Source organism: Arvicola amphibius, chromosome 2 (genome assembly GCF_903992535.2).
Source record: "Arvicola amphibius chromosome 2, mArvAmp1.2, whole genome shotgun sequence".
NCBI classification, from domain to species: Eukaryota; Metazoa; Chordata; class Mammalia; order Rodentia; family Cricetidae; genus Arvicola; species Arvicola amphibius.
In genome coordinates, this window is record NC_052048.2 from 31,493,871 (window position 1) to 31,510,877 (window position 17,007).

General features: G+C 38.7%; 1 pseudogene; it reads right to left on the reverse strand.

The window, feature by feature from the left end:
* Positions 1-15,503: 15,503 nt before the first annotated feature.
* LOC119808141 lies at positions 15,504-16,786 on the reverse strand (annotated as a pseudogene).
* Positions 16,787-17,007: the final 221 nt, after the last annotated feature.

The window sequence follows — 17,007 nt, forward strand, 5'->3', positions numbered from 1 at the left end:
TAGTCCCTGTTGTCCTCATTGCTGAAGAAAATGGACCTTTCCTCCCCCAGCAGCTGCCAGTTACCAAAAATTTCTCAGATAGGGATAGGACTTCATGAGTCCTGATCTTGTGTAAGTTTTGAGCATGAAGTCACATCTGTTGGTTTTTGTGTGTGATATAGCCAGCATACTGAAGAGGTCCACTACATGTGCATCTTACAATATTCTGCCCCCTTTCTGGATGATCCCTGAGACTAGAACTAAGCATTCCACACACTCTTATTCTGTTTGTTAACCAATGTGGTTCACCATCTACTACTGAGAGTGTAAAACTCTAGGATAACTCTGAAGCCATTTCTGACAACTCTGAGGCCATTTCTGAGGCCTCTCAACAGTAGTGTCCCCCCATCACCTAGGAACTAAGGATCTAACAACTATACATGCACATACTGAAATGTTGGGTACTTTCCATCTCCCTGAGTCCTTGTGAATGTTCTCCAAATAGAACTCAGTTATTGGAATAGGGGCAAGATAACCCTTAGGTGATGACTCAGTTCCTGATGTTTTGACTTAGTCCCTGGGAAGGGGGTCAAAGTAACCCTCAAATGTTTCCTCTTACCTCACCTGATCTGGCAACCGCCCTCCAGCCCTGGCTTAGACCAATAACATTGCTAGTAGCCCTTTGAATAAGCCAATCCTAATAGTTGAAGAACAACCCCCAAGTTTCTCCCCCCACGTTTCTATGTTTTTTTTTTGCTTTAAAAATGGCTTGTGACATTTGGGGTCTTTTGTTTCCTGAATGCTGAAAGACCCTGTCATGACTGAATTAATTAAATCCTCTTGCTTTTACATCAACTGTGGTATGAGAGTGGTCTCTTGGGGCGACTCCTCCTTGGTGATTGGACTTCAGGATACAACAAGAGATTTTTCGAAAAGGATTGAGAGATGCAGAAATATAAAGCTATTGAGGTAAGAATTCAGGGGAAAGTTTATTACTCATTCCATTTGTCAGAAAACTAACACTAGGTTTCCTACTAGGGCCTATGACCAGATACTGGTACAAAATATGCATTCTGTCTTATGGAGTGGACTTTAAAGGCAATAAGAAAGTAGTTGGTTACTTCCATAATATTTGTGTCTCATTTGCACCAATGGGCACATCTTATCAGGTAGGCTGTTATTGTAGCTCATATAATCCATAATTGGGTAAGAGCAGCAATGATTTTTCTCTTCCAGTAGCATGCACAGAACCTTCTAGTACTATGAAAGTTATTCATCAGGGATGAAGTTTCCAAGTAATTAACAGCTGAATTTTTCTGTGGTCTATGACTCAGGTATGTGGTGATTTGAATAGGAATGGCCCCCATAGACTCATATTCGAATTTTTAGTTAAGGAGTGAAACTATTTGAAAGGATTGCCTTGTTGGAACAGATATGGACAGGTTGGAGGAAGCATGTCACTGGATGTGGGCTTTGAAGTTTTTAAAAGCCCATGCTGGGCCTAGCCCCTCTCCCTCTCTTGGCCTGTAGATCAGAATGTAGCTTTCAGCTACTATTCCAGCTCCCTGTGTGTTGCAATGCTCCCTATGATGATGACCATGACCAATAATAGATTAAACTTCTGGATTTAATCAAGATGTGAGAGTTAGCCAATAAAAGGCTAGAGATAATGAGTCAGGCAGTGATTTAATTAATACAGTTTCTGTGTGAATATTTTGGGTGCAAGCTATCTGGGCAGCCGGAATAAAGGGACCTTCTCCTTTCAACAACAACAAAACAAACCCTGGAAAATGGAGAATGGTGACAGATCTAAGAGCTATTAATAAGGTGATTCAACCTATGGGCCCTCTACAATCTAGAATTCCTTTGCCTTCCCTGTTGCCTAAAGGATGACCTCTTTTTTTCTTTTCTTTTTTTAATTTACTAAATTAAAAAAAAACAATCCAAATTCCCACTCCCTCCCCTTCTCTCATTCCCTCCACACACCCTCCCACCCCACCCCCATTTAATCCTCAGAGAGGGTAAGGCACATTGCCTTGTGGAAGGTCCAAGGTACTCCCTAATATATCTAAGCTAAGCAAGGTATACATCCAAAGAGAATAGAATCCCCAAAAGCCAGTACATGCAGTAAGGATGAATCCTGGTGCTACTTCCAGTGGCCCCTCAACAGCCCCAGCCATGCAACTGTCAACCACATTCAGAGAAACTAGTTTGGTCCCATGCTTGTTCCTTCCCACTACTTATGAAGTTGGTGAGCTCCCATTAGCTCAGGCAAACTGCTACAGTGGGTGAACCCATCATGGTCTTGACCTCCTTGTTCATACTTTCTTCCTTCTACTCTTCAACTGTACTTTGGGAGCACAGTCTAATGCTCTGATGTGGGTCTCTGCCTTTGCCTCCATCATTTGCTGAATAAAGGCCCTATGGTAATATTTAAGATATTTATTAGTCTGACAACAGGGCAAGTCAAGATAGGGCCCTCTCTCCTCTATTGCCTAGGGTCCTAGGTGGGGTTATACTTTTGGATTCCTGGGAATTTCTCTAGAGCCAGGTTTCTTGCTAGCACCATAAAGGCTCCTTCAATCAAAATAGCTCTCCTTACTCTCATGTCTGTCCTTCCTCCATCTTGAACATCCCATTCCCTCAAGTTCTCCTCTACCCTCCTCCTCTTCTCCTATCCTCTCCTCAATCAATCCTGTCCATTTCCAGTTTCCAGGTAGGTCTCTATATATTTTTCTTTGGGCTCACCTTATTGCTTAGCTTCTCTAGGATCATGAACTAAAGACTCAATGTCCTTTCTTTAAAGCTAGTATCCACTTATGAGTGAGTATATACTATATTCATCTTTTTGGGTCTGAGTTACCTCACTCAGGATAGTGTTTTCTATCTCCATCCATTCGCATTCAAGATGTGATTTTTTTTTCCGCTGAGTAGTACTCTAATGTGTAGATGTGCCACACTTTCTTTATCCATTCTTCCATTAAGGGGCATCTAGGTTGTTTCCAGGTTCTGGCTATTACAAATAATGCTGCTATAACCATAGTTGAACAAATGTTTTTGCAGTATGAGTGAGCATCTTTGGTATATATGTCAAAGAATGGTATTGCTGGATCCTGAGGCATGTTGATTCCCAATTCTCTGAGAAACCACCATACTGATTTCCATAGTGGTTGTACAAGTTTGCATTCCCATCAGCAATGAATGAGTGTTCACCTTATTCCACATCCCCTCCAGCATAAGCTATCATTAGTATTTTTAATCTTAGCCATTCTGACAGGTATGAGATGATATCTCAGAGTTGCTTTGATTTGCATTTCCCTGATAGCTAAGGATGTTGAACATTTCCTTAAGTATCTTTTGGCCATTTGAGATTTTTCTTTTGAGAATTCTCTGTTTAGTTCAGTACTCCATTTTTTAATTGTGTTATTTAGAATTTTAATGTCTAATCCCTTGAGTTCTTTATATATTTTGGAGATCAGTCATTTGTCTGATGTGGGGTTGGTGAAGATCTTTTCCCATTCAGTAGGTTGCCTTTTTGTCTTATTGACTGTGCCCTTTGCTTTACAGAACTGTCTCAGTTTCAGGAGGTCCCATTTATTTATTGGTGCTCTCAGTGTCTGTGATACTGGGGTATATTTAGGAAGTGGTCTCCTGTGCCCATGCATTGAAGACAACTTCCCACATTTTCTTCTATCAGGTTCAGTGTGGTCAGATTACATTGAGGTCTTTAATCCATTTGGACTTGAGTTTGTGCATGGTGATAGATATGGATCTATTTTCACTCTTCTACATGTTGACATCCAGTTATGCCAGCACCATTTGCTGAATATGCTTTCTTTTTTCCATTGTATATTTCTAGCTTCTTTGTCAAAAATCAGGTGTTCATAGGTGTGTGCATTAATATTTGGCTCTTTGATTCAATTTTATTGGTCAACCTCTCTGCTTTTAAGCCAATACCAAGCTGTTTTCATTACTGTAGCTCCGTAATAAGAGCTTGATGTCAGGGATGGTGATGCCTCCAGAAGTTCCTTTATTGTACAGGATTGTTTTGGCTATCCTGGGTTATTTTTCCATATGAAGTTAATTATTGGTCTTTCAAGGTCTGTGAAGAATTGTGTTGGGATTTTGATGGGGATTGCACTGAATCTATACATTGTTTTTGGTAGTACTGCTGTTTTTACTATGTTGATTCCACCTATCTAAGAGCATGGGAGATCTTTCCATATTCTGGTATCTTCTTCAATTTCTTTCTTCAATGATTTAAAGTTCTTATTAAATAGGTCTTTCATTTTTTTGGTTAGTGTTACCCCAAGATATTTTATGTTATTTGTGGCTATTGTGAAAGGCAATGTTTCTCTGATTTCCATCTCAGCTTCTTTATCATTTGTATATAGGAGGGTTACTGTTTTTTTTAGTTGATCTTATATCCTGCCATATCACTGAAGGTATTAATCAGCTGTAAAAGTTCTCTGGTAGAGTTTTTGAGGTCCCTTATATTCACTATGATATCATCTGCAAATAATGAAAGTTTGACTTCTTCCTTTCCAATTTAAATCCCCTTGATCTCCTTTTGTTGTTTTATTGCTATTGCTAAAACTTGAAGGACTATGTTGAATAAATATGGATAGACTGCACAGCTTTGTCTTGTTCCTGATTTTAGTGGAATCACTTTAATTTCTCTCCATTTAATTTGATGTTGGCTGTCAGCTTGCTGTATATTGCTTTTATTATATTTAGATATGTTTTTGTATCCCTGATCTCTCCAAGATCTTTATCATGAATGTTGTTGGATTTTGTCAAATACTTTTCAGCATCTAATATTATTTATATGATTGATTGCATTGATAGATTTTTAAAATTTATTTATTTATTATGCATACAATGTTCTGTCTGCATGTATGCCTGCCCACCAGGAGAGGGCATCAGATCTCATAGATGGTTGTGAGCCACTATGTGGTTGCTGGGAATTGAACTCAGGACCTCTGGAAGAGCAGCTAGTGCTTTTAACCTCTGAGCCATCTCTCCAGCCCCCAGCACTGATAGATTTTTGTATGTTAAACCAGCCCTGCATCTCTGGGATGGAGCTGACTTGACCATGGTAGACGGTTTTTTTTCGATGTGTTATTGGATTCCATTTGCCAATATTCTATTGAGTTTTTTTGTAAGGTATGACCTCTTATAGTTATTGATTTAAATTTTTTTCTTCACTAGAGCTTTGCAAGGAAAAGACAAAAATTTGCCTTCACAGTGCCTACGTATAATAATTCTCAGCCTACTAAAAGATATCAGTGGGGGATTCTCCTACAGCAAATGTTAAATAGCCCCACCCTTTTCCAATATTTTGAAGTCAATTTCCTGAAGCTATAGTTTTTTATTACATGGAAAACATTTTGCTCTCTGATTCAAATGTAGATACTTTAGAAAGAATGATTAAAGAAGTAAAGAAAGTTTTGCCCAGTCAAGGATTACAGTTGTTCCTGAAAAATACAAAGAAGAGATTCTATCAATTATCTAGGTTATAAAATAGGTTTACAGAAAATTAGAACACAGAAAAGCACAAATTAGGAGAGAAAGATTGTAGATTCTTAACGACTTCCAAAGATTGTTAGGAGATATTTCCAATCTACAGACCACTTCTGGAATAAAATCTGATCAAATAATTCATTTAAACAAAACCTTAGATGTTCACAAAGAATTAAATATTCCCAGGGAATTAACAACTGAAGCTGAGAAGGAATTGACTTTTATTGAAGAGAAATTACAGGAGGCACATGTGGATCCTGTAGATCAGAATCTTAACTGCATTCTGGTCATATTACCCTCAAAATATTCCCCTACAGGAATTTTAATGCAGATGGAAGATATTATCTTAGAATTGATCTTTTTACCACATAAACTGAGTAAAAAATTAAAATTTCATATGGAAAATATCTCTGAATTAATTATAAAAGGAAAATTGAGACTTTGTCAATTAGCAGGAATAAACCCAGCAGTCTATTTTGCTAGTGATGAAATTGACAAATTATCAGAAGACAATGAACCCTGGCAAAAAGCTTGTACTAATTTTTTGGGAAGAGATTAATAACAACAATCCCAAAAGCAATAGCATTAAACTTATAAAGAGAGCAAACTGGATTCTTCCTCGCATTGTACATGACACACTAATAACTGGAGCCCCTACATTCTATACTGATGCAAATAAATCAGGAAAGACAGGTTACAAATCAGAAGATTTAAGTAAAGTGAAATAAAGCCCTTCAAATTCTGTCCAAAAGTAGAATTATATGCTCTTCTTGTGGCATTTTTTCTCATGGATTTTAAAGAATCTCTCAGTATAGTTACTGATTTGCAATATGCAGAAAGAGTTGTTTTGCATATTGAAAACACTGAATTTATACCAGATGATACAGATTTGACATCATTATTTATTCAGATTCAAGGTAAAATCAGGAATATGTTTGTCCCATATACATAACACACATCTGATCCCATATGGTTCTGTCAGGTCCTCTAGACAAGGTAATGCAGAAATTGATTTATTATTGATTGGATATGTTCTGAAGACCTCAGAATTTCATAAAAACATCATTTCAATATCAAAGTTTTAAAAAAGGACTTTTCTATTACATAACAACAATCTAAGGAGATTATAAGGAGAGGTCCTAGTTGTTCTTTATATAACCAAACACCACTACCTGCAGTAAGTAACCCGAAGGGTATTCAAAGGAATAAAACCTGGCAGATGGGTGTCTTCCACTTTCTAGAGATTGGAAAGTTAAAATATATACACCACACCACTGATACCTATTCAGGTTTCCAATGGCAACTACTTTGAGCTCGGAAAAGGCTGATTGGGTTTTCACACATTTATTAGAAGCTATGGTCATCATGGGTATACCTGTACAAATAAAGATAATGGTCCAGCATATATCTGTAAAAAATGAAACCCTTTTTTTAATTTATTATAATATAAAGCATATTGCAGGAATACCACACAATAGGTCAGACAGTTATAGAAAGATCAAATCAAACTATAAAGGATATGTTAAACAAACAGAAAGGGATGAAAAAATACCTCCAGAAATAGATTGCATAACATAATGCTTTATTAACCTTGCATTTTCTTAATGCTAATGAGAAAGGAACAACAGCTGCAGAGAGACATTGGATAATAGAAAAAAACTTCTGAATTAAATCAGCTGTTGTATTTCAAGGACATGTTGACCTCAGAATAGAAACCAGGAGATGTGCTATGTTGGAGAACGGGTTTTGCCCTTGTTTCCACAGAAGAAGAAAAGCTATGGATACCATCAAAATTAATAAATATTCGGTTTGAAAAGGAGTAACCTCTTGATAAAGAGAAATAACAGCTCATCCACAGAGATGACAATCCCATGGGTTTTAAGGAAACCTCAAAAGAGTAGGGGCAAGGTTCTGTTCTTGTCTGTACAGGAAAATACCTATCTTTCAAAAGTCAAGAGACCTTGGGCATCTAGATTTTTAAAGAAGAAAATATAGCTATCCAGAAAGAATCACCAAGCAAAGAGAAATCTGACTTATTATATTAATATCTTCTGCAGGGTTAAAGTCTATTGACATACATAAAATAGTTGTCATTTATTAAAAATCAAAGTTGGCTTTGGAATTGGATGGTGGCTATTATTCTCTAAATTAGGCATGTTGTTAAAAGAAAAATTCAGAGTTTATGTCTCATATCAGGAGCCACTTGATGTGGGACAGAAGGAAGATAAAATTGAGGGACTACTGTTAAAGAGAGAGGGACTGCTTGTTTGTCCCAGCCACCTGGCTAGCTTACATCTGAAATAACAACACAGAAACTGTATTAATTAAAATACTGCTTGGCCATTAGCTCTAACTTCTTATTGGCTAACTCTTATATATTAGTTTAACCCATCTCCATTAATCTGGGTATCACCACATGACAGTGGCTTACCAGAGATTCTAACTGGAGTCCATGTCCAGTGGAGGATCCATGGCTTCTCTGACTCTGCCCTTCTTCCTCCCAGCATTCAGTTCTATCTCCCTGCCTGCCTAAGTTCTGCCCTATCACCAGGCCCAAAGCAGTTTCTTTATTCATTAACCAGTGTAAACAACACATAGAAAGAAGGACCTCCTACACCAGACTACTATTATCAAAACTCTGTTTTCACAAAATTTTACTTCTCCCTATACCTATTTTTGTCTCTGTGGTACCTTTCACTGAATATATGTCTATATGAATAATATTTAAAATTTCCACAATGGACAATAAGTTTTCCTACTGTAATCTTTGAAGTCTCCAGAAAGAAGATTGGGCCCCACAATAATTACACCTGATTTATATGATGTAATTATGCTGATAGCACCACTTTAAAATCAATTTGGGGTTACAAACTGCTCAAGGTGATTCCAACTTGGATAGCTGAAATGGTGTACCTTCTTATAACATTCTGGCCAGAACTTCAAATAAGAACTTCAGAAAACCCTAGCAACTACTCAGAGACTATCTGCAGTTGTACCAGACAGTAATCGTGGAACTTAACCATCATTTTAATTTTTACAGGATCCCACAAAAATAACATCTCCCCCATGAGAACTGGAAGTAATTCTAAAAAATAATATCCCCTCTCCCAAAAATTTGTCCTCATGGTTAGAGACATCTTTTATGGGTTGGTAATAAGTGGTATAGGATTGGGGATGGAAATGAAGTAGGCTCGGGGATCTCTTTATTTTAAAAAAGGGGGAATGAATGGGATGGGATAAGAGGTAGATTATTACTTGTGAGCTATTATTTGTTGACAATTTATAGTGGTCTAAATTCTTGTATATTCATACAAATTCAAATTATATTTATTATATTGTACAAGCTCCTATTTCTGCTTACAATATTTGTACACCTATGTGAATTTATTTTGTCACATTGTATGTGTGCCTGTTTCTACCTCTGCTTAAGATATTTTGTATAATAATGCAATTTTAAGATTTATTTATCATATTGCACTATGTTTCTACCTCTAATCAAGATACACATATATCTTTTTAATAATTTTAAATAATTTTTAAATTTGAAGCCTTAGTCTTTAATTTATATAGTTGTTAATAATTACATGTCAAAAGTCACCCATGTTTGTCATACTTATAGTTAGACTAATCATGTTCTATAGATGCATAAAGATTGTATTCCACATAGACAGGTAATCTTCAACCACATCAAAGAACTGTAAAATATGGCATTTAAATAACTTAGGATTCTGTTGATGTGAAACATGATTGCTCCTGGCAGCACTGATCTATTCCTGAGAGAATGTTGGGCACTTAAAGCTTGTTTTCTTTTTGACAAAACTGGTGTTTTGGCAAAGAACTGCCCCTGCCTCAACTACTGACAAAATTCATGGTGTCCAAACTGTATAAGCAGGATTCAAGAAAAAAGAATGACAAACCTTGCCAAGATTGGGTAAGATAGTTTTTCAAATTTTCCTGTCTCTTAAAATGCTCTGTCAGATATTGTGGGCCTTACCTAAGTTGGTTGCCCCAAAGTTACAAATGATACTCTGGATGATTTTCCAGTTAGCTTGTTGTCTCTGTCATTTCATACACCTTTTGGAAGTTGCCTGATTGTACTTCCTGTTTACTCAGGTAATATTATTTCCCTTCTCAGGTCTTTGATGGGGTCGAATACTAGATAGACATAGTTACTTTCCTCTCATGACTTAGCGAAGTCATTTTAAATGTAAGACTTAGACTCCTTAGGATAGAATAACTATTGAAACATTTAGCATATGTTTCCTGTTTAATGTTGTTCATGCTAGTTATAATTCTAATTTTTATGTATGTTCTTGCCTTTTCTTTTCCCTAGATAATACTTGATATTTGTTCTTATTGTATATAGTTTTGTATTAGGCTTAGAACTCTCTTATTTAGACAAAAGGGAGAGGTGTTGTGGGAACTCCTTCAACAAATAGCCTTTGAGGTACTGGCCCACTTTGGGTGTGATCTCATGTGTTATAAATTCAGACCTGCATGTGCGGCCCTCTTTGCTCCTGGTTTTGGTTCCATGCCGAGAATGTGGGTCACTACCCTTGTTGTGACTTTATTCCCAAATAAATAAACCTTTGTTATGTTCCATTCTGGGTTGTTGTGGAACTCTTTGGTAATACAACAGAGCTCAGTCCTGTGCTCAAGGATATGAAAACATTAAAGAGAAGCCTGATGATAAATGTAGTAAAGGAAGCAGTGATGCCATGCAGCTAAGCTTCCAAATTGTGTGAATGAATTAAAGAGAAGTTTAAGCAGTGAAGGAAACCATCAACAACAGAAATTTAATACAAATGTAACTAAACAATGAGCCCAAGTTTCAGCCCCTCAAGCAGTAGAATTTGGCAGCTTTAGCCATATGGCTCTGACTTTAGAGTCAAGGATACAAGAAGCAGTTGTAGAATCTCTCTCTATGGCTAAAGAAAGATGCTGAAGCCAGGCATGTGTCAGAATTGTCTATACATAGAGGCTTAGAGAGTCCATTATGTGAAGCAGTCAAGGTGAAGTCTGAATTTCCTTGGAGACCTCAAGATGTTGGAGATGCCAGAGTCATAGTTGTCTACCAAAGAAATCGTCAGGCCAGGTATGGAACTAGCCCAAGAGAGAGAAGATGTTGTAGTCAATAAAGCAGGAAAGAGTTGGAATCTGGAGTCATTTGACATCAGATGGAGATGCAGAATTTGGAGCTTGCCCTGCTAGATTTCAGTCCAGTATTTTCTCACTGTTCTTACTTTTATCCCTTTTGGAATGATAAGGTATAACCATTGTTAGAAGTATGCAATCTGATTTTGGGTTTTGATCTCACAGGGGGTTATAGTTAAGAGATTGCTGTGAGTCTCAGAAGAGTCTATGAACTGTGGACTTTTAAATAGTATTGAGGCTAAAAAACTGTGGGGACTTTTGAAGTTGTACTGAATATATTTTTCATTATAATATGACTGCAAGCCTATGATGACCAGGAAGTAGAGTGTGGTGGTTTGATTAAAAATTGCCCCATAGGCTCATATATTTGAATGTTTCATCACCAGAGAATGGAACTGTTTGAGAGGATTACAAGGGTTAGGAGGTGTGGCCTTGTTGGAGGAAGTGTGTCACTGGGAGTTGGATATGAGATTTTCAAAAGCCCATGCCAGCCAAGCTCAGCCCGCCTCACTCTCTCTGCCTTTGAATCAAGATGTAGCTCTTGGCTACTACTCCAGTGCCATGCATGCTGCCATGCTTCCTGACATGATGATAATGCACTAAACCTCTGAAACTGTAAGCAAGACCTCAATTACTTTCTTGAGAGTTGCTTTGGTCATGATGTCTCTTCATTGTAGTGGGGAGCAGCAGGCAGACCTGCTTTTCGCTCCGCCCGGCTCTTGGCCACCTGGCTAGCTTATAACCCGAAATAACAACACACAAACTGTATTCATTTAAACACTGCCTGGCCCATTAGTTTCAGCCTCTTACTCACATCTTGATTAACCAATATCTAATAATCTGTGTAGCGCCACAAAGTGGTGCCTTACCAGGAAGATTCTAGCGTACGCCCATCTTGGGCTGGAGCTTCATCGTGTCTGTCTCAGAGAGGAGAGACATGGCATCTGCCCCAGAGAGGCGAGGCATGGCGATTGTCTCTGAGAGGAGAGGCAGGGCAATTGTCTGAGCCATCTACCTCACTTCCTTCTTCCTGTTCTGTCTACTCCACCCACCTAAGGGCTGGCCAAGGCAGTTTCTTTATTAAAGAATGAAATCAACAGATAGATAGAAGACACACCTACATCACTTCATGGCAATAGAACAGTGACTAAGACATGGGTCTTTCCATCATGTTCTGCTGGGGAAACCAAGAGCAAAGGCAATATTCTGTAACATTTGAGTGGTTCATGGGACCCAACTGACCAACAAATTTAAATGAAAAGGGTGACTTGTACCTCACACTGAACTTTTCATTTGAGAGCATACAGTTTAAACTCAATTTATATATTTACATGCATCTATTTTACAAAAATTCTACAGTAGTAGATTTTTATTGGCTTTTTAAAAAAGATTTTTAATATTAGTTATCCCTCCTCATAATCCTTCTTCTACACTTTGTTCCCATTCCTCACCCCACTTAATTTTTCCTATTCAATTTTTCCTCTTTCTCCATTTTTACCACATGTGTTTTACTCCCTTTTTCTTGAAATCTGCCCCTCCATACTTCTTAGTATGCTTTTTTAAAAAATGTATGTAAGTACTCTATTTTAAACACACGTGTGCTGGTTAGTCAACTTGAGGTAAGCTAGGATCATATGGAAAAAGAGAACCTCAGTTGAGAAAACGCATCCATAAGACTGGCCTGTTGATACATCTGTGGGGTGTTTTATGGCTTAAATATTGATATAGGAGATCCCAGGTCACTATGGGTAGTGCAACATTGCGGAGGTAGTTCATAGTTGTATAAGAAAGCAAACTGAGGGAGCCATGGAAAACAAGCCAACATTCTTTTATGACTTCATGCCTTAGCTCCTGCCTTCTGTTTGAGTTCATGCTCTGAATGAACTCAATGATAGACTGTGATCAAGATGTGTAAACCAAATATGCCTGTTCCTCTCCAAGTTCACCTTGGCCAGTGTTTTTACCACCACAGTAGAGAGAAAACTAAGACAGAAGCTGGTACTACATTGATGGGGAATTGCTGTGGCATACCTGCCCAGGTTTTTCCTTTTAATTTAGTTAAAATATAATTGTATCATTTCCCTGCCTCTTTCTCATGCCTCCCGCAACACCTATGTCTTCCTTTACCCTTTCCAACTCATGGCCTCTTTTTCTTTAATTATTATAATTATTATTGTTACATGTATGTGCATGTGTGTGCGTGCATGTGTGTGTGTGAATAAATATCTAAATGCAACCTACTGAGTCCATTTTGTGTTGATTTTATATATTTATTAAGATTGTCCACTTATCGAATCTTCTTTGAAGAAGACTAACTCTCCAAGTCTCAGTGGTTTTTAATAGCCTGTAGTTCTTTATCTAAGAGTAGGGCCCCAGGTACGTTCCCCTATCCACATTAAACATAGTTGTTATTGGTCAGCTCTTGTTTAAGCAGCCATAATATTGAGATTTCATGGGTGTAGTTGTCATATTTAGAAAACACAATCTTAAAGCAGCCTTCTTGGTCTTCTGGTTCTTTACAATCTTTCCATCCCCTCTCTTCCACAAGGTTCCCTGAGCCACACACTCAAGAGTTGTGTTGTAGATACATCCATTTGCTGCTGGACTCTATGTGATCTATTGCTCTCTGCATTATGAGCTGTTGTGGTCTTCTAGAATGGTCTCTGTTTGCTATAAATAGAAGCTTCTTCGATGAGCGGGGATAGAAACACTTACTTGTGGGTATGGGGCTAAGTTTTTAGGAGACAGAAATTTATACTGGTTTAGGAAAATGTCAGTACTGCACTCTCCTCTAAGATCCGTGACCTCACTGTCCATGGATAGTTAACGAGATTTCCAGTATCTGGCATGATTTCCTTCCTGTTGAACAGGACTCAAGTTCAAATAGACAACTGTAGGTTACCACCAAATATGTGGCATTATTGCACCATTTGGGGTATCTTGTCATGCTGGTCACACTTACGGTTTCTAGAAGTCACAACTGTGTATGGCTATTGATTGCTTTCCTCCTTCAGTGGGTTGCATGGCACCTTCCAGTACTATGAAAGCTAGTCCTCGAGGAGGAGGCTTTCAGGTAACATCCAGCAATAGGGACTCACCTTCAACTTTTAAGAGGCAATCGAGGGCAAAAGCAACAGCCTATAGTGCTCGGGGAGTCTCTTAAATTCCTATGACTGACAGCTTCAAAGGGAGTTTCTCGTGCCTACTAGAATTTTTTTCTGGGCAGTCTATGGCTCATGCAGGGAACAATTTTTTTAGCTCAAGTTGAATAACTTCATTCAAAATACATATGTGTAGATGTACACATGCATTAACATTCATTATGTATAATTTTAAGTAAATGAAAAATAATAAGATTCTTTATGTATATCTCAATATTTCAAATATCTTTAGTGTTAATTATCCCTCCCCCTTTCTTACTTTCTTCCATCCCCCTGTCTAGTTAAAGCCTTTGGTGTTCCCCTGCAAGTTTTACAGAAGATATGGAAAAGATGATCCATAAAGAGACAAGAATAAAACTTGATTCAGCCTGATTTTATCATAACTGGTGCTGAACCAGGACTTATAGAGTCTGATCCAGATAATTTTACTTTAGCCATATTTAAACACAGTATAATTTTTGAAAAAACGTATTTAGATCACAATTAACTTAGTCCCAAGTGTACAATTTAAGACATGCTTACATTGTGATTCCTTAAAAAGTATATCTGGCTTCTCTCACAAGAATGGGTACTGTTGACATAGAGATAGTGCCCAACATTTAGGGTCTAGGGAGTCTGATTGAGGTAGGCATAGGCTGTGGGTGTTGGGATTGACATGGCCCTAAGATAACACAGAAGTCATTTAGGCTGTTGTAAAGCATAGGTGACCTCATTCATAAGAGCATAAGAGTGGTTTTATGGTCTAAAACAATGCTCAAGATTAGGGGAAAGGGTCTTGGATAAGTAAGAACATAAATTTTGGGAGATGCAGACAGAGCCCGTCTCATCAGACAGCAAAGGACCACCAGGCTGTAAAACAACATCATTCCTCAAATTCCAGGAAGAGCAGCTTTGCGCCTCATTCCATTGAAAAGTTAAGCTTCGTGTTAACTTTTCTTCTCCAGGGCTAATCTGTGTGCACAAGGCATTTTGGCTCTCTATCAAAGCTCTCCTTTTCCCCATTCTTCCTTTACATCATTTTTCCTGCTATTTCCCTCTCTAGCACCCCCACCCTTGCACCTTTTTACTTTCCTGGTTCTGCAGTTACTCCAGATGACAGATGCTTACTGGATGATTTGGAGCTAGGAAGAACAAATGAGAAGGGACATGTGGAATTTGCTTTTCTGGTCCTGTGTTACTTCACGCTGTAAAATTTTCTAGTCCCACCCACTTACCTACAAGTTTCATGATATCATTATTCTTTGTTGTTGTTGTTTGGGTTTTTTGAGACAGGGTTTTTCTGTGTTGCCCTGGCTTTCCTGGAACTTGCTCTGTAGACCAGGATGGCCTCAAATTCATAGAGTTCTGCCCATCTCTGCCTCCTAAGTGCAGGAATTATGGCATGTTCCACCTCTGCCTGGTGTTTTCATTATTGTTGGGGGAGAGAGGCTTGTTGGTTCCTTGCCACCCAGTTGCTCAGCCCCGAAATAATCACACAGAAACTGTATTAATTAAAACACTGCTTGGCTCTTTAGCTCTATCTTCTTATTGGCTAATTTTACCGGATAAAATTCCCAGCGTCTGTCTCCCATGGCTTCTCCCTGACTCTGCTCTTTTTTTCCTTTTTTTTTTCTGCATCTTTGATCAGGTTTTTATTCAAATAGGCTGTCTCTATTTGCTCAATGGAATGAAAGAAATTTTAATAGATTAAGCAGCAGGCTTTTTCTCTTCTTTAGTTGGTTTCTTCCCTATTGGCTTTTTCTCAGCTGCTGGTTTCTTGGTAGCTGCAGCCTTTTTTCCTGCAGGCTTCTTCTGCTTCTTGACATCCACAGGCTTGTTTTCTTTCTTACTTTCTGCAGGCTTCTTGTCTGCAGGCCCCTTCTCTGATTTGGCAGCCAGAGCTGCTGCTGCTGCTGCTTCCATTTTCTTTACCTGGAGTTTGTGATTTCTGGCCTGGCGAAGAATGGTATTCCTGAGCATAGTCTTTGCATATGGGTTCAGCTTCAACATGATTCTCAGGTTCTTCAGTGGATTCTTCTTTAAGATTCCACGCTGAATCTTCTTGTGTGGTGCTTGGAGGGCTCTTTGGATCTCTGGACTTTTCAAGATTCTGCTAAGGTCTGTGTTCATCATTGTGCATGGGAAGGTTTATAGTTACTCTTGAGGGGTAGTAGCCTTATGCCAAGTGCCACACAACTCATCCAAGTTGCGGAAAGCACTTTCAGTCCAGATGCAGAAATGCCCCACATGCCCACCAGGAGCAAGTTTCAAAATTTTCAGCTTGCTGACATTAAGCAGAGTAATACCAGGGATGTTTCTGAAGGCTTTGATGATACCATTATCTTCATTATAGATGATGCAGGGCCCCCTGTGCTGGATACATCGTCTGTTTCTCATTTTGCCTTTGCCAGCTCCCATTCTCTGAGAGGCATAGACCTTTTTGATGTCATTCCAAGCTTTAAGTTTCTTAAGCAGCTGAACAGCCTCCTTGGTCTTCTTGTAACCTTCAACCTTATCTTCAACTACCAAAGGAAGTTCAGGAACTTCCTCAATACGATGAACTTTAGACATCACCAAAACTGGTAAGGCTGAGGCAGCCAGGGCAGAACAGATGGCATATTACTTTTGGGTTGTGTTCACTCAGCGGTGCCAACAACGCCAGGTTTTGGTTGGTGCAAACATGCAGCCTCCACGACACATATTTCCAAAGACACCCTGGCCAGAACAGTGGGTACCACCACCTCGAACTCTGGGAATTCGAGTCACAGCTCTGCCAGTACCCCAAGACTCAGCACTGGTCTGATGATGGCATAGGGCTGCCTGTTGTTTTTCCTCAAGTTGGTGTGAACAAAGTTCACAATATCCGGTCAAATGGGAGTTTTGAAGACAGCTGGCAAAGTGACATTCTTGCCAGATGACTCCCCCTTTTCAGAGTACACCAATATGAGGGGACGGGCACAAGCCATGACAGGGAGAGGAGAGAGCCATGTTCCTCTCCTCTGCCCTTCTTTCTACCAGCATTCAACTCTATCTTCCCCACCTACCTACATTCTGCCCTATCAACAGGCCAAGGCAGTTTTTTTTATTCATTAATGGTAATTACAGCACACAGAGGGGACTCCCACATTACATTATTCTTTAGAGTTAAGCAGTATTCCATAGTGGATATGCACCTCATTTTCAATATCCACTCATCAGTTGGAGGTGTTTT